This window comes from Perca fluviatilis, chromosome 6 (genome assembly GCF_010015445.1).
Source record: "Perca fluviatilis chromosome 6, GENO_Pfluv_1.0, whole genome shotgun sequence".
Classification (NCBI taxonomy): domain Eukaryota; kingdom Metazoa; phylum Chordata; class Actinopteri; order Perciformes; family Percidae; genus Perca; species Perca fluviatilis.
Window position 1 is genome coordinate 20,621,713 of NC_053117.1, and position 24,345 is coordinate 20,646,057.

Genomic DNA, 24,345 nt, shown 5'->3' on the forward strand with positions numbered 1-24,345 from the left:
TATTAGATGCTTATTTTTGCTTATTTTTGGCTTGTACTTGTAACTGTTGTCCCACAAGCATACTAAGGGCCCTATTTTAACAAGTAGCTTTGTGGGCGGGATAAATGACTCTTGCGCCCGACGCAAATTTTAAATGGGTTGGTCTGAAGTAGCTAGGTGTGGTTTGGGCGTAACGTGAAAATAACCAATCAGAGCGTCATCTCACATTCCCTTTAAGAGCAGGCGCGCTTGTTCCATGGCGGATTGCTATTATGACGGCGGATTTGCCTGGTGCACGCCAGCGGGAGCTGCCGAGATGCGGCAAAGTAATAAATACCCGTCTTGACCGGGTGGCGATGTTGCTGCAGCCATGGAGCGTGGGCCTCCAAATGCACCACCTGCACCTGTTGTGCCCCTTCCTCCTCCCCCCACTCCATCTCCGTCCACTCGCTCCATCAGGAGCACATCGCGCATTGCCACTCCTGGACCAGATTCCGCCGGAGTGTCCAATCCCGCCGTAGTTCAACATCACGTCTCCTTAAGTCCTCTAATATTTCCTCATTTATGTCATCAACACATCCATGATTCATGGAAATGTGTAAAACACAACAAGCCACAAAGAATGCTGCGACTTTTTGAGGACTGTACTGTAAAGTGCCTCCTGATCTATCCAAACACCTGAAGCGCATTTTCAGTAATATTTTTCTTTGTAATTATGTATGGTTTTCAAAAATGGGAACTGCTGTAGATGAGAGAAGTGGCGCGCTGCTGTGCACACACTACCTTATGGCCAAGCATGCGCCCTAAAATAGCATCTGAATAACGCGACTACTGACTTTAGACCAGGTTTTTCCTGGTCAGTGGCGGAATTGTTTTCTGAAACTGCAGAATAGCACAAAGTAACGTTTATACGGAATACGCCTCTTTTCGTTGAACGTGTCTGTGGAGGGAAAAGTCCGCTGTGCGTCGGGTGCAAAATAGGAATGATACATGCGTCGGTGTACAAAGGCAATTGCGCTGAGTGCAAGATAGGGCCCTAAGTCTTCTTTGTGCTGGACCATCGGCCTTCCTGGGACCTCTCTCTCTCTCCCCTGGCTATCAGTGCCTCCTTCCAGATGTTTGGATCTCTCTCTCTCTCTCTCTCTCTCTCTCTGTGTGTTTGTTAATCTTCTCCTATCAATGTGAATAGTGTGCTTGAGCTTTGCCTCTTGTGTGTTCGGCGACACCTGTAGTTGCTCGATGTCCTCCTAGATTCATATTCTTCATATACGTATGTTTACAATATATCTATAATTTAATCATCCTGATTGTTATACTCAGATTTTATGTTGGTCTTTTCTGTACACACACTATTGCATGTCTGTCCATCCTGGGAGAGGGATCCCTCCTCTGTTGCTCTTCCTGAGGTTTATTTAGGGTTGGGTATCGTTTGGTTTTTTTTCGGTTCCGGTGCTAAATCGATACTTTTAAAACGGTTCCGGTGCCTGAATCGGTACTTTTAAATAAAGTAAAAAAAAAAAATAAGAAAAAAAATAAGGGTAGTAAACAACAGTCAGTGACTTGTTTATTGCTAAGGACATGGTCAAAATTAAAGATTTAATAATAATGTAATAACTATAACAATAACAATAAGTTATTTCACCAGTAAATTGCTGTTGAACCCCAGATGGGAAAAGGGTATTTTACAATTACTGTGAATGCACCCCCAGGGCTACCTGTTTTAAGTGAATGCACCGTCTGTGTTGTTTAATTCCGACAACGGCAGCTGCAAGTGAACGCACCGTCTGTGTTGTTTCATTCCGACAACTGCAGCTGCAAGTGAACGCACCGTCTGTGTTGTTTCATTCCGACCATATAAACATACTGTATATCTATGAATTGTGACAACGGCAGCAGCTGCTGCGCTGCAGAGCAGACTGTTACATCCCGCTGTTGAAGTCCTCCACAGTGAAATTCAGTCACACTTTACACTGTTTAACGTTAGCTGTCAACATTTTACCGGTGTTTAATCCAGATGCTAGCTAAAGGTAGGCTAACGTTACATGCTGTCAGGTGTAGTGTAAAGTCAAGCACCGAAATGAGGCACCGAAATTTTCGTTCTTATTCGGTCTCGTTACTACCGTTTACGTCGGCACCGGTTCCCTATTGGCACCGAGTTTTGGTACCCAACCCTAGGTTTATTCCAATTTTTTTTTTGAGAGTTTTTCCTTAGACCTTTGATTTGGATAAGGGAAGAGGGTGTCGTATGCTGTACTGATTGTAAAGCCCCTTGAGGCTGATTTGTGAGACTGGGCTATATAAATAAAATGGAACTTGACTTGTTGTTAAGCAACAGAGGCCATTTCCAAAGGAATTCACAGCATGCAATTATGATTCAGAAAGGTTTTTTTCAGAAGCACTTCCACACATCTTTAGACATACGTATAAGTTATAAAGTGTAAGAGCACGACCATAAATGTTTACAATGGCAGTGCAATTTGCAGGATAACAATGAATAAAATGCTCTCTGAATAGCCTGCAATTGTAACCCTGCCCTGGCCCCCACACACATTGTGTTTTTAAACCATAGTCAGACAGTTTAGTTGATTGAAAGTTTATTATGATGATCGTTGTGAACACATTTTGTAGTTGTCTGAGGTATATTTGCTGTTTAATGCCATACACAAACTTGTCCATGGAACAATCAAAGGCTATCTTCTTCCGTCTAGCCCAAGTCAAATTTATTGTATTTAATGCTTTTATTCAGCTCGGAAAAACACAACCTTTGCTATGTTGCAAATTACATGTAAACCACTAATTCGATATTTGATTTAACTTGAATTTGTAGAAAAACGATTTAGTCTGGTCAGAGCGGGCGCACATATGCAGAGTTTTATTCCTCGACGCAGAAGGTCCAGGGTTCTAATACGACCTGTGACGGTTTTCCTGCATGTCTTACCCCCCTCCTCTCTCTTCCCTTTCATGTCTCAGCTTTCCTATCCAATATAGGCAGAAACAGCCCCCCAATAAGAAAAAAAAAGAATACTGCTGAATAGGCAGTCCACTTTTCAGACATGTAACCTTTTAATACATTGACACATGAGTTTAGTTTGGAGCAAAATCATCATTATTTAACTTGATATTTGATCTGAATATTGATTCTGACATTTTTCAAAGCTTGAATTGTGTAGTATTCCAAATTTATACTGCCAGGGAGGTCATTACCCACACTGCCTTGGTACCTTGTGCTACAGCTGTACTGACATATGTTACTCAGCAGCCAAGCTAAAGTGGCTAGGACCGTTTATGACAGAATCATAGTAGCAGACAGCTTTATGACCTCTGTCATGTCTCTGCTGTTATAACTTATGTCACGCCTGTGACAGCTTAATGGAGTGTGCTGATGTATAGACTTCATATTGTGCTTGATAACTTAAGTGATATTATTCCTGTAAGCCCGGCATGAAGAGCCCCGTTTCATGCTCAGTGCATTTTGTTTTCAGTGGAGAAGAGCCTTTGGCACGGCTCACCTAGGCACAGCCTGTTGTGTTTAGTGGCCTTTTGTGCTAAGAGACCCATTTATAGCAGCTCTCTCTGCTTTTCTTTCTCAAGGTGTGTGCATGGATGCATGTGTCCACATCTGTGTGTTTGTGCGCACATGTGTGCTATTCTGAAATGTAGCTGTCTGTCTTGCCTCAACTCCTTCTCATAAAATTTTGGGGTAAAATTTGCATGTCCTCACCTTCAGAAAGAAGGGTGTGTGTGTGTGTGTGTGTGTGTGTGTGTGTGTGTGTGTATAAAGAGAGACAGACCATGGACAACACTTAACAGAGTTTAATCACAGCATTAGGAGCTTTAAGCTTGGCTGTTTTGATTTGATAATTAACATCACACATATTGCACGTGTGTTGAACATCAACAGTAACATGACGGTTTCGTCAAAACAGGAATGTGGCATGTCAAATGATACCCAAGCTGGAAAACTCAGTCAACAATCGTTACAATTAGGACTGGGTATCGCCAATGCTTTCCCGAATTGATTCTGATTCACAAGGTCCCGATTCGATTACACCATGCTAATGTTTAAATTACAACTACAAAAAGGGGATCAATTCATCAAATGCGTGGAGAAAAGGCATATTTTAAAAGATCGATTTCGGGATTTAATTAATCAGTATCAGATCACTCAAAGATCGATTTTATTGGGAAATCGATTATTTTAACCGAACTCTTCACTTTGTACAGTTTGTTGGTATAGTTTGTATTGTATTTTTCCTGTTCGTGGCATATAATACATCACAAACCGCACTGATTTGAATGTCTCAGAATATAATTTTTTGGGGCATTTTAGGCCTTTATTGACAGGACAGCTGAAGAAGTGAAAGGGGAGAGAGAGGGGGAATGACATGCAGCAAAGGGCCGCAGGTCGGAGTCGGTCCCAGGCCCGCTGAGTCGAGGAGTAAACCTATATATATGGCCGACCGCTCTACCAACTGAGCTATCCGGGTGCCCACTGCAGGAATATTTCAATACTTGTTTCTTATTTAACTCATCAATATTTTTACTCTAATAGTCTATCAACTTCCTCATGCAGACACATAGGGTCTGTGATCATGCACAACAAAACAAAACATGCAAGAATAAAATCCCCCCTTCCAATACCATGAATGGTGCCACTCGGCCAGGCATGCCAAACCACTTATTTATTAACTTCGATATTCAATGGTAAATAATCTCAAAATGAAATGGCACAAAGTGGTGTCAACAGCAAACAGTGCTCTTTCAGCTCGCGGAGTGAAAGTTCACTTCACATAATACCCATAAAACGTGTCTCGGTTCCTCGGGAGTGTTTTAATCCAAACCACGATCTTTTTCCTAAACTTTACTATTCATTTGGTGCCTAAACTTAGGCACCAAATGAAACTGAAACGCAAGTGTCATGTCGTCGCCGCATGACACTCACTTTTTCACTCTGTAGCAGCTAAACACAACTAGCATTTATCATTCTATCACTGCATACACTGTTCATATTACAGCGCTTTACTTAGTTTAAAATACTTCTATTTTAGGTATATCATCTGTTGGTGAAGTAGCATTGTTCACTTTGAGGTGGGGATACATTTTGTCCCAATATTTCAGCAGAGGCAGGGATGTATAGGCCAGAAAGGGGGAAATCCCATGCATCCCCCCGGAAAACCACACCCTGGTTATGTGTCACTGGCCACAACAGGCCTCGTCTCATCTAAAATCAATCTTAATGTTATTTTATGAAGAACTGCACTCACCTCTCAGCACCTGTGTATTTCCACCTTCCTTACAGCATCTTAACACATATAAAGAATTCCACTTGGAGCTGTTTCACTTACACAGACTACCATTATCTTTCTCTCTGATACTACTTTAATTGTCATGCTAATGAAGATCAATCAGGTGTATAGATCTCTTTGGAATCATTTTGTGTGGGTCGGGACAATTTCTTTACAGCATAACTATTGTTTCTTAACTAAATTGACACTATTCATTATCGACTTAATAGACCGAAACATTCAGGTATTCAGGGTGTCATATATTTGCCTCAAATGTTAAAATAAGTAATATGGAAATTGGCTGACATCTCCAAAAAATGCAACAATTATGTAAGCAAATGTCTTAAAGCTTTAGTGCGTAACTTTTTGATATTAATTAATGTCCGTTATATTCAAGCCATTGCCAAATGAGTTAGTGTAAAGCTACTTAAGACTATCAGATCTACAAAACTCTTTGTATTTTTCAGAAGATTGTGGCGTCCGGTGACTTTCCCTCACAGAGGTTTGCGTGAAAATAATTTCCTATTCTGAAGAGTCCATCATGTTTTTTTAATCCTCCGCGTCCTCCTTGGCTACCAGCAACTGTGTGGAGGAGGGGTGGGGGCGCATGCGCGATCAAGGAAGGCTGTATCATGTGGACGCGCCGACAGTTTTGTTGTCATTACTTAGAATTCCTCGTGGGGACGACAGAAACTACGGACTATAGCTTTAAAAGAAATAACCTCATTCATGTTGCAAAAATGATTAAATTGTTTTTGTGTGTCAGTCACTCTGGGAGAGTAGTTTTTTAGCTGCATCGTGCTTCCTCTGTTTACTGTTATAAAGTGGATGTTTCTTGTGGGTATCTATGGTACTGTTCCCGGAATATCTCATCTCATGTATTATATGGTATCATTAAATTCCAGAACGCACGTCTTCTGACTCACTCTTCTCTCGCTGTCACTCAGTCTTTCTCGCTCTGCCTCATTCTCTCCCTCTCTTTCGTTCTCTCATAATTTCTCTCCCTGTCTCTTTTTTCCATCTCTGTCTGTCTACCCACTAAGCCACAATTTCTAAGCTGCATCGACCGGTAAGAGGAAACTAAATCATTAAAGGCCATGGTTTAAGCAAAAATGCAGCAAGTACATAATCAGTGAGTGCCTTTTGAGCGTGAAAAAACTGCAGTGAGAGAAAGTAGGAACACAAGACAACAGCTAAAGCAATAAAATAAGTTACTGTAAAATGTGGTAAGTATATGATAGAAACAATAATGCCATGTAATTGCTTATTAAACTCTAGGGGAAATAATATTAGGCAGAATTCAAATAAACTATTTTCATTTTATGGAAATATTTACTCTTGCAAGTGTTTGCTTGGACGACCGGTTATATGTGATTGCAATACACCATTGCCAATCGTCTTCAAGGGACACGGGTTATGTATGTTATGTTCCTAAGTGAAATATATTGCTATGCCATGTTTCATCACTGTTTTGCCAACCGTTCAGCTTTAAGAGCTTCTGTAACATTTCTTTCTGAACTTGGCATAGCTCTCTTAATATAATATGTAAGATCTTTGGTGCCAAGCAGTATTCAGTGTAGAGTTTTTAAATATCAAGCTATTACTTAACAATATCTCTCATTTGCTCAATCTCCTTCATCCCAAGCCTTTTGTCACTAGAAGTGATTGGAGCCAAATTGACAAATGACTCTTTCTGATTAGACAGCAAATAGACAGTCAAACTGGTATTCAATCCCATTAGAGTTCTTAAAGGAACAGCTGCTGTTCTTCTTCCACTATTAAGTAACTCAGTTCCTACACACCACCAATATGATCATTGTCTTCAAATCACAAGCCAAGAGTCATGTGCTTCTGCCTGCAATGAAACCAAACTGTGGGTGAATTTCAAGCCCTAGTTCTCTGTAAAACCACAGTCATCAAGTTCCCGAACTGCATGCACACACCACCATTGTAATATTGTGTGGCTTGGGGAGACGTAGGTAAGGCGAAATGCACACTCTGACTTGAGGATGATGGGGCTGAAGAAAGCACTAACATTATAGCTCATCAGACAGGTGAAGTGCGGAAGAAAGTAATAAGGAGGGAGCCACAGAGATGTGTGTTGTGTGCAGTGTGTTTGTGAGGGGACATGTAAGGTGATCCAGTCTCACTAAGGGTTCAGAGAGGATAAAGGCAGGTGGTGCAGTTGTGCTAGTGGCCTTAGATGTTTGTAGAGAGGGGAAAGGGTGTCAGACTGTGAGCTAGAGCAGGGCTGCCTGTGCTCTTCACGTCTGTTCTCTCCTTATTCAGGCCACCAGCTGCGCTCCAGGTCCATATAATAACAGGTGTGTGGGATTGTCAGTCGCTGGCCTTGGTGCTGAATTTGCGCAAGCAAAGCTTGTGACTGCTGTTGCTGTCCAAGGTGCTGAACCCCTGGTGTTAAAGAGCCCTGGGAAATAATGCAAGTGTTCTTTTGATTCTTCCTTTGATTTAAATGAATTCCATCAGCATTCTTTGATTGATTGATTTTGTACACATATGTTGAATCAGTCATGTTTTGGACATCTTCATTTTGGATAATCACTGTTGCTCGACAGATATTTGAAATGTCCAAACATTACTAGTATGTTAGTACATCCTAACTTATACAGTAGATGGCCCTTAATCCACTTCACCACTCTATCACCAACTGCCCTTACCTTTTAACTGTATCTAGGTCAGGTGGCACTTAGTGAGTCACCTCATGACTGTGATTTCCAGGGGAAAAAGGTTGCTGATTGGAGTCCTCATTTTCCTCAACCCATCACATGGAAATATCAGAGCTGATGACAGTAAGTCTTGCTCAAGAGTAGGCAAGTATTAACGTCCCTGAAAAAGTCAGGAATCAGGCTTTTTCCCGTACCCCAATGTGATGTGATATGACTTTGCGTAAACATACACGCCCACTTTCTTAAGCCAAGTGGCGTGTTATCTGTACGCATTTTGAGCGCTGTATACAGCAGACGGGTTGGGTTTAGGAAAAGAAGAACCAGTTGGGTTTAGTAAAAGAAGAAAGCGACTGTTGAGTTTAGTAAACCTCACACGCGGGTTGGGTTTAGGAAAAGAAGAACGGGGTTGGCTTTAAAAAAAAGTTCTTTGTGGACACAGGCCCTAATAGTCGAAGAACTAGAAGCATGACTAGCACTTAAATACATTGAAAACAATTCTAAAATACACTGATGACAAATGTTTCACCTCCTCTTTTATTGTGTTTTTAGGGAAAATAGCACCTCTTAAAACACATCACAGTGAGCTAAAGGAACAAATAATTTATTGAAACAAGAATAAATTAAAAATAATGCCTTGTTTCCATGCTCCACTGAAACCAATATGTATCTGTAATCAGGAGCAGAACAAAGTCAAGTCAGCCTAATTACAGGCCGTGTAATGAACCACCTGCTGTGAGAATGTGTCGCCGAATGTTATGTGGGCCAGAAATGCTCTGCGCTCATATTGTATGTATGTACACACACACACACACACACACACACACACACACACACACACACACACACACCCATCCTGTTTCCTACAAATTACACAAATTCCTTTTTTAAGACCTCCACGGAACAGAAAACACCGACATGCATCTGCAAATTCACACACACAGGGTCGGCTGAACACAAAGTTCCCCAAAATAAACTAAACTGAGGTGACTGAAAACATTTGTCAGTGACAAGGTATTAACACAATGTTTCTGTTGTCGATGCAGATCAACACAGCCATGCTTTTAATTTCTCTGCAGATATACACAAACACACATCCTGCTCTACACAAATGCACACTGATCCCACAGTGCACACATTACCCTAAAATAAACGGTGTGTGATTAATAAATAAAGAGCGAATATCTATCCATGTCCACTGTGACCTGCCTCACACAGAAACACATAACACCAAAACTCGCACTCACAAGCTATAGCTTCCCATCTAACCTTTTATCTCCAGATGATGAATGGAGGGTGTGAAGGATTCTGCCTTAGACAACGTTGCCAATTTTCTCCTTCCATGGCTTTCAAATTCTCACAGATATTTTTTCTGAACTTTCAATTCATCATCCTGGACACTGTCCACTCAACCGGCAGAGCTGAGCACAAAGGCCAGATCCACACACACACACACACACACACACACACACACACACACACACACACACACACACACACACACACACACACACACACACACACACACACACACACACACACACACAGACACAGACAGTAAATGTACAGACATTATAAAGCTTACAGTAGGTGAAGACACATGGGTTTGGCTGCCTAATTTTGCCTGCAACACTGGAAACATGGAAAGATTATTTTACTATATTGTTGCTTAAGGTGTCTGAATAAAAATGCTTGCAGAAAACAGCAGCTGCTGGTGAGCTGATTGAGTTTAAAGTATCATGCAAATATATAACTAATACATTAATCATTTCTGGGTAAAATAGCCTAAATAGTTTTCATATATTATTTTTTTTAAATATGTATAAGTATGATGGGACATACTGTAGTATAGGGCTGCAACTAACGATTATTTTCATTGTCAGTTAAGCTGTTGATTATTTTCTTGATTAATGGATTAGCTGTTTGCTCTATAAAATGTATATACAGTACTTTTTTTCTTAAACAATTACTGAAACCGATTCATTATCAAAATAGTTGGTGATTAATTTAATAGCTAATTGATTAATCTATTAATCTTAGCAGCTGTACTGTAGTACAAAAGGTGACCGATTAGAGAAATTAGACAGACATGAGTAACGAAATATGCAGACAATAACACAAAACAGTAAGACGTAACAAACAGGCAATGCATGAATGGCAGTTTAATATTTCAGCTAGATGAATACATCTAATGTGTCAAACCAGCAGAAGTCACACGCAATATAGTCCTCTTCACTGTGTAAATGAACATTGCAGTGTATTCCCCAAGAGACCTTTCCACCATCACAGCATCACTCGCATGGCTCCCATTATCCTCCCTGACACGGACTCCAGGAGGACACGTAATTTCACTGTGTGTGGGGTTTAATTACGCTAACTAACCGTAATAGTGTGTAATGATGAAAAAAATAAAAAAACAGATAACAGCTGTGTCTCAAAGACCGGGCAACAGCCGGGACGTTGAGAATCCACGCACGAGAGGTGATGGATAGTTCCAGTCACTTCGTTGAAACAAGAGAAGAAAACCTCACTGATGTGAAGAACAGGACAGAGATACATATATAAATGCTCTCTGCCTGCCATGTGCCAATGCTCTGGTAAATCCACCACACTGTCTCTGCCTGGGCATGCCCCAGCTGCCTGCACATTTGTTGACAAACTCCCACAAACAACGATGAAGACGGTGAAATGGCGATTTATCCCTTTATAAATGTGAATAAACGACATATTGCTCCTCATAACCACTGAAAACTGTCAAAGAATCGAACCCAAAGTCCAATTATTATTGGAGGACATCCACCAGACCAGCGGGCGCTCGTTGGATTGTTTTCTGCCGGGGCAAGTGAGGAGGACAGGGAGGAAGTAGAAGCAGGGACGCCGGCTGGGCCTGCCAATACTCCTACTCACCAACGCCAGATGGATCAAACAAAATGGATATATATGCTACAAATACACGCGGAACTGCTGCGTGTGGATTATCACAGAAGCCTGCCTGGCTGAATACACTCCCTCCTGGACGTAAGAGCCCTGTTCATGTTGCACAAACATTTTAATTGCATTTTGTGTCCGTTAACTGGGAGTTATGGGCACTAGCTGCAGTAACTCCAGTTTGCTTAGACCGATTCTGTTCGTTTCTTTTGCTATCGACTAGGGATGCACCGAAATGAAAATTCTTGGCCAAAACCGAAAAAGAGGAAACCAAGACCGAAAACCGAAACACCGAAAGAAATTATGCCAATTATTAGTACCATTGCATTTATGGCTATGACTGTACTAACTTTACTAAAATCAAGGCATTGCAATTGTATAAATTAATATTAAAGTTTAATTAAAAAATATCTAGCAGAAATATGGCTACAATCTGATAGTCACATACAGTATATAGTAGCCTAAGAACAGAATAGCTTACCTATTATTGTTATTGTTATTATTATTGTTATTATTTGAGGCACTTTCTTGCAGGATTTCACTGAACATATCAGACAACGAGGGTGCATGCCCCTCATCTGGTGCAGAGAGACAAGTCTTTGTTTCTGCGCTCTGATCTCCTCCTGCGCTGGGCTGCTCCGTGCGCGCTCTGTCTCCACGCGGGTTCTCCGCATCCATCACGGCCTGGATCATTTCTCGTGCGCCATGCTTTATTTCCGCATGGGAAAAGTTTCGGTGGCCGAATATTCGGTTTATCCCTACTATCGACACTCCTCACATATTTATAGCGATCAAGATTAACGTAAAAATTGCCCGGAGTTCTCCTTTAATGTGGTTTAACGTACCTAAACAATGATCAGTGATCACCAAATTTCTCTCTCATATTGCTCCTCATAACCACTGAAAACTTTCAAAAAAATCTAACTGATATTTCAATCTGCTCTGTCTGCTCAGTCCACTCTTGTCCACCACGCTGTTTTATGTAAACATAGCTCTACTCTGCAAATAGCAAATGTTTACAAACAAGCTAAAACAAAAGCTGTCAGTTTGTAGTCTGTTTATCTTAGTTTGCCAGGAATCTTGAAATTTGGACAAATTCTTATAAACTTAACTGCTGGCTAAACGAACCATCCTCTCCGCTGGAGCGGTAAATCTATGGACATATTAAGACCAAAACATATACATGTGGCTACTTAATATGCACGTGAATGACGCAATCCTTATGTTCGCGTTCTTCATTCTTGATGATGATGCTGGTTGTATTATTTTGCAACAGCATACAAGACCTGCTTATCAGTCCATTCATCATTAAAGCTGGACTTTTCCACGTCAACTTTTTGCTTCAGCCTCTTTGACAATGACATTTTTACCTGACAACAGCCGTTTATTTCTGCAAGCATTTTCCACCAATCAGGAGGATGCATACTGCAACCATGTTTCCATAATCATAATAATTAGTATAAAGATGGCGGTTTTGCGCGCGTACTGTGACGTCATCTCACGCACACGCTAAACCTGCCATGCCAACTGATGATATGTGCGGGTGATGATGGCGCGCCGGGCCGCAACGTCGTTACTCGCGATCGCCATCTAGTGGCTGAATATGTTAGTGCATCTAATCGGCTCCCGCAGACGTATCAGCGGATGTGATGACGTCGCGGTCGAACGTCGGCACCCCGCGAGCGCCATCTAGTGGCCGAATATGGTAGTGCATCTAGCGGATGTGATGACTTCGGTGTCGCGGTCGTACGCCTCCCTGCAACGAGGGTCTTGTGGCCTTGAGCTGAGGCGGCCTCTCACACCCGCTTCGAATGAGGTCACTCTGTCGTACTACCTGGGGGGGGTCTGCACACTTTTTAGCTTTTCTGCTAGCTAGCTAGCTTACTACCACGTTTTTCCACAATCAATACCAGTGAGTTGTTCTTTTTTGTGAGAAAAAAAAAAAGAGGATCCTTTTTTCAGCAGTGCACTGTTTAAAACCCCTTGTTTCATGCTAGCTGTCTCTTTTTAGATGCTTTTTCTAGCTAGTCTGGTAGCTAGCAGATAGCTACCACGTTTTTCCTCATCAAAAAAAAACCTCTGGTCGTCAATTTTTAATTCTTCTTGGTGAAAGCAACGCAGGTGTTTCGTTTTTTCAGCAATACCTACTAGTGGTAAGTAAATTTAAAAGCACCTCTTGTGTTTAAGGATGTTCAAAGATATTTAATTCATTCAGTCATTCATGAATTAGCTAAAACTTTTGACCGTGTGTTCGTAATGCGGGCGTGGTTGTACCATATGACGATAGTAAAAAACACGTGTTAGCCCAGTGGTTAGCTTGTAAATGTGAGGTCTATTGTTGTGGGTGTTAAATCGTCATAAAGGGGGTGGTTTGTGGTGTTTAAAAACCCCTTGTTTTCAAGGCTGACTGCTCACTTTTTACCTGCAGTTTTTAGCTAAGGTGCTAGCTAAAAATTTTCCCTCGTTTTCTCAGGCCTTCCTCAACAAAGACCTCTGAAGAAAAGAGGATTTGTTTCTACAGAAATGGCGCGCGTTTGCTGAGTAAATTTAAAAAAAAAGCTTATTGTAAGGTGTTTAATTCATTCAGTCATTTGTGACTTAAAAGTTTTTTTTTTGTTGTATAATGCAGTTTGCGCCATTAGGTGATTTTACAAAGAGCTGGGACAATGTGGCTGTGTTAGTTGATGAAACACTTATACCACAAGGTAAAACCTATAAATATATTATACACTACAGCATTAATTGATTTAGTACTGTGTTTTCATTAATTTTTTGTTTTGTTTTTAAAAAGAGCTGTGTAGCCCGATCCTACAGACCCCAAAACACCAGAACATAAAACAAAAGGTCCTTCTAATAAGGAATAAGAACGTTGGAAACAGGTATTTATGGGGCTATTTATCTCTTTCAGGCTGTAATATTTATTACTATTTAATTTATCACCGCGTTTCTAGTCCTCTAATATATATATATATATTCTGTGTCTAGACAATCCGCTCCTTGAACAAAGGATCCGTAAGGGTGATGGCTACTCGATAGCACATAGGGCTGAAATCAACCATGATAAAAGGCCGTGTGCTTCTCTAAACCTCTCTGTGAAAGCTGCTACCCCTAAAAACGTTCACCATCGTAAGCATAAGAAGCAATTTATTGAGGTGAGTTGAAAAGAAAAACGGTAAAATGCTGTGTTGTATAAAAAAAAAATAATCTAATGCATCTAATCTAATGCTTATTACAGCCTGAGCCATACCAGAAAGGCTTCCCACCAAAAGACGCGCAACCATTCCTTTGTTCCGGTTTCATCTTACCCGGCCACTGTATCTTATGATCCTAACACAGTTGCAGAGGTGAGAAAACCCTTTGTATCTAGCAGAATATATGTACATGTGTTATAAAAGCTTTTTAAATAAAATGTATATGTTGTTAAAAAAGACCTTTCCTTTGTTTTAGCAACTAAAGGCTACGGAAGACTTAGTTTCATTGTATTTGACGCCTGAGGACGATTTCACACAGCCACCCCCATGGAGCAGAAACGGATGTCTACACAAGCCTAAGAAGGGATCTAAGAAGAGATCTATTGAGGTGAATTGAAAAGAAAAACATGAAAATAGAGTGTTGTATTTAAAAAAAAAAAAAAAAAAAAAAAAAAAAAATTTCTAATCTAATGCTTATTACAGCCTGAGCCATACCAGAAAGGCTTCCCGCCCAAAAGACGCAACCATTCCTTTGTTCCGGTCTCATCTTACCCGGCCACTGTATCTTATGATCCTAACACAGTTGCAGAGGTGAGAAACCCTTTTGTATCTAGCAGAATATATTTACATAGTGTTATAAAAGCTTTTTAAATAAAATGTATATATTGTTAAAAAGGCATTTCTTTTGTTTTAGCAAGTAACGACGACCGAAGACTTAGAGTCCTTGCATTTGTTGTCGTCTAAGTGTGATTTCACACATAGTACACCAAAGCCCTACCACCCCACGAGTGACTCCATTGAGAGGGGACAAAAGGACACCCCTTTACAAAAGACATCTGATGAGGTGTGTGGGTGTGTGTCTGTGTTGTGTGTGCGTGTGTGTTGTGTGTGTGTGTGTGTGTGTGTGCGCGCGTGTCTTTATTTAACCAGAAAAATATGTTGTTATACCTCTAGACAATCCATGCCGTAGAAGCCGGAGAAGGGTCTGAAGACACAGGACTAACAGCGGCAGCTCCTACACCCCCTCAACCAAATCGGCTAGCTACAGCAGAAGGGTCTGAAGACGCCGGAATAGCAGAGACACCACTTACAGCCCATCAATCGAGTCAGGCATCTTTGCAGGTGTTCCCTGAATATAATGTAGGTGCATACCTCTTTAACTGTATCTATAGCACAGAGGAAGGATCCGACTATGTCAGCTGTATACCACACACCTCTGTCATAACGGTGTCAGATAAAAAGTGTAACAGGGGGAATACATCAGTAACCAATCCTGTAAATGTATTAGAGGTTAACGTTCCATTCCTTGATAAGCAAGCAGTGCCTAATTATAATACTTACAACCAGTTTGAACACTGTGGGGCACTAGGAGGTCCTGAGCAGGTGACATTGCTTCAGGGTGAAGAGCTTTTTGAGTATTGTGTCAACACTACACCTCAACAACCTGCGTCAGATGGCAATTATAAACAAATACAATCAGAATTAGCCGAATTACGAAAACAAAACGATGCTCTTATGAATAAATTAGATGTCTTGCAAACAGCTAACACACAATTGACTGGTTTGGTCACAGACTTCGAACAACGCTGGCCAGCCAGGTCAGAGCTAACACGCATTTGGTTGATTTGGTCACAGGTTTTGGCACCACGCTGGCCAATCAGGTCAGCTCTCTCAATACGCTTGATTGTAACCTATGATAGTATGCCTTAAAAAGGCTATGAATATGCCCCCACAGTAAAAAAACAGGCTATAGTTTGTGTACAATATTAAAAAATTTTTAAAAAAATTAAAAGAAAATGCCACCGCCACCCAAAAAACAAAAAAATCTGGAACCCTTTAGGTGTGTGTGACGATAGTAGTGACGAGGAACTAGAATGGCCATGCGAGGACGACATAACAAGAGACAGTAAGCAATCCTCAGGATTTTGCACGCTTGTGTGCTATACATGCCAAAATATTCGAAGCCTGGGCCCAATCTATGCCTTAGTGCTAGCGCAGTGAAAGCAACAGTGAGAAAAACACAAGAATTAGATAGTCCGTCCCCTGAACAGTTGTCACATAATGGTCCTTCAGACGGTTATTCCAGCAATACACCGGCCCAATACAGACGCTTACACAATCATCAAATACAGACCCCCAGACATAGATCAGAGTAATAAGAGACCTGCATGTTTTCCGAAAGTGTTCAGCCGCCAAACGATCCTGTACAGATGAACAGACCGGTCCCCAACCGTCCACAAGCGCTTATAGTACCTCCATCACCCACAGAAAACTCCTCAGGGTGGTGTGCAGTGTGGTGCGGGCGCGCTTCTAAGGTAACATCCGAAATAGCATCCAGACAGATACCCCCTTTAATGCTGCTGAATTTCACAAGATGTCGACTTCGGGCAAATATTGATTTGACTGATATCGGTAGTGTTCCTGAAAGGGTGTATAGCACCTTAACAGATTTAATAGCGAGGGCTTTGGGCAATGCAACACAGGACAGCGCTTTTAAATGTTGAGTTAAGGGCGCCCGCCAGATGTCCCTATCCAAACAATGTTGAACTTGTAGGCGATGGCTATAACACAGACACATTTCTGGAGCAAGTCGCACAAGCAATGCAGAGTAACGATAATTCACTGACCGATGACTCTTTAGAATTAATTGTGACAATAGCCGCAATATGTCGGGAGGGGTGTCGGAGACGCCGAAAACTAGGAAGCATTGGTTACGGATCAAATATTGTCAGAAAAAGGTAATGCTTTGTATAACCCCAAGAATAACGCTGGTAACGACAATCTCTGCTTTTCTCTTGCCTGGCACATTATGTAAATAGCAGATGGTCGCATGATGAGAAGATGAATTATGCTAAGCATCTGCATAGTGATTTGGGCTTTGACTACACACATAAGGTTTCGTTCTCTGATGTTGACAGATTTCAGAAACATTTGAAAATGAAAATTGTGATATTCCATCATGTAGCCGGATGTAAAAACCCACGATCTTCAAAAACGCCACGACCAACCAGATGTGAAAACAGCATGGTTGTATTTGCATGACGTAACATTATTATCTCATCGTAAATAAAAACGGTCTTTTTGGGGCGTCCAGACGCTTACGTATGGGTGTTACAAGACCTACCAGAACCCTCTGGGGCACCTTTGTAGTTGGCTTTGTAATGTGTGTTACACTGATTGTATACCTGACAAGACCATTAAATGCACAGGCTGTAAACGCATATGCAAATCGCAACAGTGTTTTGAAAACCATAAAAACCCGACGTGGAAACACGGGCTTATACCCCTGCAATAAAATCAACAATATGAAGTCCTGTCACGCGAACATATCGTGGGTCGAAAAATCCACACAGCTGTAAAAACCTAAATGCCTACATTGTAGAGAGCCTTTAGGGACTACTACGCGACTCTTGCTATATACAACCCGGCAAACGCCAAAGAAAGTAGTGATAAGTATATCTTTTACGATTTCGAAACACGCTATCAATGTGGCGCTATGAAGCTAATTTTGTATGCGCTATGGATATGGACGGTCAAAAAACTGCTACTAAACAACAAACTGTGTCGCATCATTCATTAAGAACTACAGACAGGAGAAATACAGAGGCTATACTTTTATAGCACACAATGCATCAGGTTTTGACAGTTATATAGTTTTAGAGTATCTGGTGAGTCAGAAACTTTGTCCAACTATTACTATGCGCGGGTTCTAGGGTGCTTCTGATGATCGATTCTACTTTCAATCAGCGTTGGATCGATTCGTTCAGTTTTATCCCTATGGCTCTATCTAAAAACACCGCAGCCATGGGGTTCTCCGATCTTCTCAAAGGCTTCTTCCCACACGAATTTAACAAGCGAGAATGAGAATTATATTGGTCCGTATCCTGCACCAGCTCTATATGGTTATGATGCTATGAGTGACCCTTAAGAAAACGCTCATGGAGTGGTAAGCGCACGGTCCGCCACACACCTTTTGACTTTCGGAAAAGAGCTGCTCAGCTATTGTGTTAACGATGTAACGGTTTTGATTAAAGCATGCAAAATATACAGAGAGGCCTTCCACGAAAGTGCACAGGCCTAGACCCGCTTTGCATTACGCTACATTGGCCGCTCCCCATGTATGGGTGTATTTAAAACGTTTTGTTCCTCCCCAAAGATTCTGTTGCTCTGACATACCAAGGCGTCCACCTTAGGCAAAACAAGACATGTTCTGATGTTTCAATACAGTGGCTTTGAGTATGTTCGTAGACAGAGAGGGCCTTGACATACAGCACGGCCTGAACAGAGGTGAAAAGTCATTTGGTCAGTTCTTTGTAGATGGCTATTGTGAAGACACACACACGTGTTAATGAATTTAATGGCTGCGTCTTTCTACGGCTGTGATAAGTGCTAGGCGCAGGTGAAATCAATCCTCTCACCAAAAACAAAAAACACAGGGTGAACTGCTATCGGAGTTCCATAACAGAGTGTCTGCTCTAAAAAATAAGCATCAGCTGAAAGTTGTGGTGATGTGGGAATGTGATTGGAGACAGGCTGTGGACAATGACCCAGACGCTAAGGAGTTCATGTTAACATATGAAAAGCCAGGGCGCCTCAATCCGCACGTAGAATCCCTCTTTGGAGGCCGCGACAAATGCAATGAAACTGTACCACAAGGTAGAAAATGATGAAAAGATCAGATACTATGATTTCACAAGTTTGTACCCAACTGTTCAGTCTAAAAAAGAGATTATCCAATAGGACACCCCCAAATAATACACAAGGATTTTGATGACATAAACAAATACTTTGGCATTGTGAAATGTACAGTAGCACCGCCCAGAGGCCTGTATCACCCTGTGTTGCCCTACCACTGTAACGGTAAACTGATGTTCCCCTATGTGCGGGCGTAGCCGTTGAGATGAATCAAACAACACCATGCACACATAGCGCGTATCAAGAGAGGTTGTTGTCTGGCGCTTGGGTGACGCTTTGAATTACAGAAAGCCATAGAGAAAGGGTATAAGATTGTTTCCATTGCTGAAGTTTGGCATTTCCCAGAAAAAACTGATCAGCTTTTTAAAGCCTATGTTAAAACATTTCTTAAACGTAAGCAAGAAGCTTCAGGATACCCTGGGCATATCAAAACGGAAGACGAAAAACAAAAGTACATAGATGACTATTATGCACACGAAGGCATTCGTCTTGATCCGACCAAGATATGTTTTAACAAAGCTGTCAGGCATACAAATAAATTGCTTCTGAATAGTCTTTGGGGCAAATTTGCCATGCGTAGCAACATGACTACTGCTGAGCTCATAACCGAACCATCCCGCTTCACACACAGCTCATGTTCAGCGTACTACTTTGATGTTCGCCAGTTCTCATTCATCTCACCAGAAGTAGCCATTGTCCAATGGCGATACACAGAGGGGGTCGCATCCAGAGTAAAAGATGTGAATGTTTTTATAGGGGCCATGACCACAGCCTATGCCTCGAATGGAGCTATATGATTTGTTGGATAAACTGCAGGAACGTATTTTATATGTTGACACTGACAGCATTCTGTTCACAAGCAGAGACGGCGAAAGTGGATCCCACCTCTAGGTCCTTACCTTGGCGCATTTAACGGATGAACTAAATAGCGTCCAAGTCTGTGGGCTCCTACCGAAGATTATATAACTGAGTTTACTCCGGGGTCCTAAATGCTATGCTTATAGGACCGCCCAAGGAAATACACAGGTTAAATGCAAGGGTGTAACCCTCAATGCCACAAATGCCAAAGTGGTTACACAAATGAATCGTTAATTGGGCTTGTTCAATCCTTTGTGACCAAGCAGCCGCAGCCTCCTAACCATCTGACCACAACGGCCTTCACAATAACACGCGACAAAAACAGTTCCATCTCAAAAACGATACACTCACCAGGAGTACAGGTCGCTTACAATAAACGACGCGTGCGCTCCAAGACTATACAACTGTACCTTATGGCTACTAGGGATGTTTCAGGATTTGATGGTAGGCTTCAACACCCTTTCAGCCTTGTTATCAGTGGTCCCTCTAATTGTGGAAAAAACATACTTTGTCAAAGACATTATTGAAAACATGTCGTGCGCTATTTCACAAAAAAATCGATAACATTGTATACATCTATTCATGCTGGCAAACCAATATACGCATCAATTACTTAAAACGTTGAATATAAACTTTGTACAAGGTCTCCCGGAATCGCTCTGCGACGAAACACTCTTTGCCTACTACTAAGAATAATTTGCTCATTATAGACGATTTAATGAATCAAGCCAGTGATAATTTGAAGTTCAAAAAAGTTTTCACCCAGTATGTCCATCATAGACGCCTTTAGTTGTATATATCTAGTGCAGAATCTGTTTATTCAAGGTAAAGCTTAGTCGTACAACCAGTTTGAATACAAACTATATGGATTATTTTCAAAAATGCTAGAGATCAACATCAGATAAGCTTTACTGGCACGCCAAATGTTCCCCGGTAATAGTAAATATTTTTAGAGGCTTTTAACGATGCAACTAGTTACACCTTTGGCTATCTATTGATAGATTATAAAACCACAACCCCCGATATTTTAAGACTCAGAACCGCTCTGATATCCCCACAGCAGGTTGTATACTGCCTTAGAAAAAAGGTGTAATAATGTCAAACCGAATGGAGAGGAATTTTACATTGTTAGACATGCTACATAAGGCATCACCCCGAGCTAGGTGTCATTGTGAGCAACGCTTAGTCCAGACTTTATTAATGCCCTTTGTGAAATATCTTTGAATGTCTTACAAGGGCACATACCGTTGTCTAATATTCAGTACAAGCTGTTAAAGAAAAAGAAGAAAGTTATTAGACTGATAGCTGATAAAAAAGTTAAACATTTAAAAAAAAAAAAGACAATCAATCAAACAGGAGGGTTTCTACTGCCTCTACTGGGGGCTGCTATCCCATTCATAGCAAGTCTTATCAACAGGAGTTGAGATGGAACACACTCAGAAAATGCTTTTGGTTCCACAAAATCAATTAGCAGCATTACAGCATCCTCAAACATCGGACTCCTCAAATGTATCTCGCGGCAGTCTGTACAAAGTGAATTGGACCGAGCCATGAGTGATATATTGAAACAGCAGGACATTGATGGTATATGAAAAAGCTAAAAGATATTCAAGTATTCTACAGAGGTACCTGGTCATGATAAAACAGGGTGAACGCGAGAAACGTGTGATTACATTATCAATGCCTGAAGTTGATTCAAAGGATTCAAAAGATGAAGAAGAAAATATGTTAAAAACAGAAGTGTTGAAACATATGCCTATAAGAAACAAAAGAAATGCGGAATACATATTGGCTTCATTATCCCGACACAATGACCAGATATCTTGGACAGATCAAGGGGAAATAGTTGTTGGAAATAAGAATGTGCCAGGTAGTCATCTGTATGATCTGCTGAAAAGTGTCACAGCCCATAATAATGTTGCAGACCGCTCTAGACCAAAGGTTGGAAACATATTTTTAAAAACGTTAACTAGTTTAAATGTGCCAATATCCGTAATCCCAAAACACAAGGGGTACGGATTCTATTGAGGCTTTTAAAAACAGATACATCATCTGGAAGTAATACACAAACGCCTATGATGGCTTCTGATCCCGCACTCCTAGAGCAAAATAAAGGCCCCTGTATTTAATACACAACGGCATCTGATTTCCCGCCAACTAGTACTCTAGAACCTTTAGTATTACACCATCCATTACTAAGACCTGTTGGGCTAGTTTAATCTTTTTATTATTACACTAATTTTTTATATTCTACTTTTTAAACCTATTTTTATTATTTTTTTATTATTACACTAATTTTTATATTTTACTTTTAAACCTATTTTTATTATTATTTTTCCTATTGAGATGTGTTTTCTATTGAGGTGTGTTTTCTTTATTCAACTGTGCGCGAAAGTCAGTGTTGTATGTAAACTGGTGACATTAAATGAATGTTTTGTAATTTATTTTTTTTATTTTAAATCTGTTTTATTATTATTTTTTCTATTCAGGTGTTTTTTTCTTTATTCAACTACTGTTGAAAATGCTGTGTTGTATGTTAACTTGTGACATACATTTTATATTTTTTATTAAATTTTTTTCCATTGAGTGGGTAATTTCTTCAGGCATATGAAAATGCTGTGTTGTATGTAAACCTGTGAACATTAAATGAATGTTTTACATTAATTTTATCTATTGAATGCATTTTTCCTTTATAATTTGTTTTAAAAATAAAAAAGGGAATGCAAAAAAATTGAGACATAGTAAGACATGTATATTCCACATTCTTTATTTTTTTGAAAAAAAAAAAAACATCATTACACCATTTTTACACAATTTTTTTTTTACCTATAGGTGAAGCATGAACATTGTACACATTTAAATTTCTGATCATGACACACAATCTGGATGTATTCTGCTATCAAAATGACTAACCATTGTATCGTTGCATACAAGATTGGCCCCATACATGCGCTACTTTTGTATAAGGAATCTTTTTCTGAATGTGACATAAAAAGAAAAACATAGTACTGTCCACATGTTGTGAGATACTAATTATTTTGAACTTGTTTTGCTGAATGGCACATCTCCACACTGTTTTTAAGAGGAAATTGCTAATTTCCTGAGGGAAAAAAAGGTAGGTGGAATTGTCCAAAAGCTATCAAAGAGACAAACCATGCTTGTTCTCTGTAATGCTGCATCTGATGTGATAGGATGTCAATTCCTACTGACCCGCATTGTTTTGTTACTGAATGACGAATTTCAAATTACATCTGCTTGGTAGACAAAGAAAGTTTGGTTAGTTGTCGTTCCGCAACCAAGAAAATGATAGCTCAGCTGCCCCCACACTCGCTTGTATAAAAAACAACAGTGGTTGTCGTATTTTCTGGACACATAGTTATGCTTGGAGCTCTCTACAGCAAGGATTAACAAAGCCATTGAGTCACCAAGTCATCTAATTATAGACCTATGGAAAGATGGCACAGGTATCGGGGTCCTAATGACCCTGGCATCATAAGAAGTAGAGGAGGGAGACTAGGCAAGGTGTGATTTCTGTTTTGTTTGTTTTCTTCTTTTCCTCGGTGACCACGGAGGGTGGGGGTGCTAGACAGGGTTGTTCTTGTTCAAGTGTTTGTCTGTTCTGTTGTTTAAAATGAAAAATAAATAAAAAATTTTAAAAAAAAAAAAAAAAAGAGGATTTTGAAGGCTACGTATTGCTTTCTGCCATGGCAAGCCTGCTTCATGTGTCTGTTCTGTTGTTGTAGTCCCCGTTTTTTGCTGTCATAGGCGAAGGCGTGTCGCGACTTTTTACTGCACTCCGACAAGCCAACACATATGTTGTCACTGACCACTTGTTATGGATCAGTGTATGTTCTCCCTGTCCTGCTTGTTTTCCTCTTCCCTTTTCCGCTGTGTTTGTTGTCTGTGTGTTCGTTCCCCACCTGCTGGCGGAGAGGCGTGTCCTGGAGAAACTAGGTCAAGAGGCGGGCCACTCTCCGCTTTCCAGCTCAGCTGCAGCACATCACCACTAATCACTCAGCAGTTATCTACCCGGGCTGTCCACCTCTACAGCGCCAGTTCGTTATAACCGTTCTCGTGGTAACGGCTCTACTCAGTGCACTAGAGAGTCTGTTCCTGGTTTCTGCGTTTCTAGCTTTATGTTTGTTTGCCTCATTGTGCTTTAGTTTACGTGTTCCTTTCTGTTCAGATCCTGTCTCTGGACCTGCTGCTCACCTGCTGTCATCTGCTTCCCTTGCTGCCTGCTCGCCTCACTGCTCCGCTCTCCAACCAGCCATTCCACCCAGCCCTCGTCTTGCGCCTGGCCGGACACCCGCCTCTTCTGATCTCCGGCTTCAAGTGGCGCTTGCAGTGGAGTGGGAGAGACGCATCACAAGGATCCATGTTCGCACTTCAACTTCAGCCCAGCAGAGGCTGCCTACAGGAACCCAGTCCGGGTTCAGACGCCACGGAGAGAACCAGCGGTGCTGACTTCTGCTGACTTCCTGCGTGGTTTCCTGACAGAGCAAGGAGACTGGATCCCACCCCCTGACCCTGGGCCTGCTGACACACCAAAAAAGCTAAGGATGGCTTTTTCCTACAGGATGCAACGCTTGAATGCCAGCACAGCAAGAAGGACACCAACGCCAACAAGGGGAGCGAGGAGAATTGGGTCAGCAGTAAATCCACAATGAGACCCTGGGCTCCCCTCTGATCTGTCACCTTCCAGTCAACTGTTAAAGGGCCAGA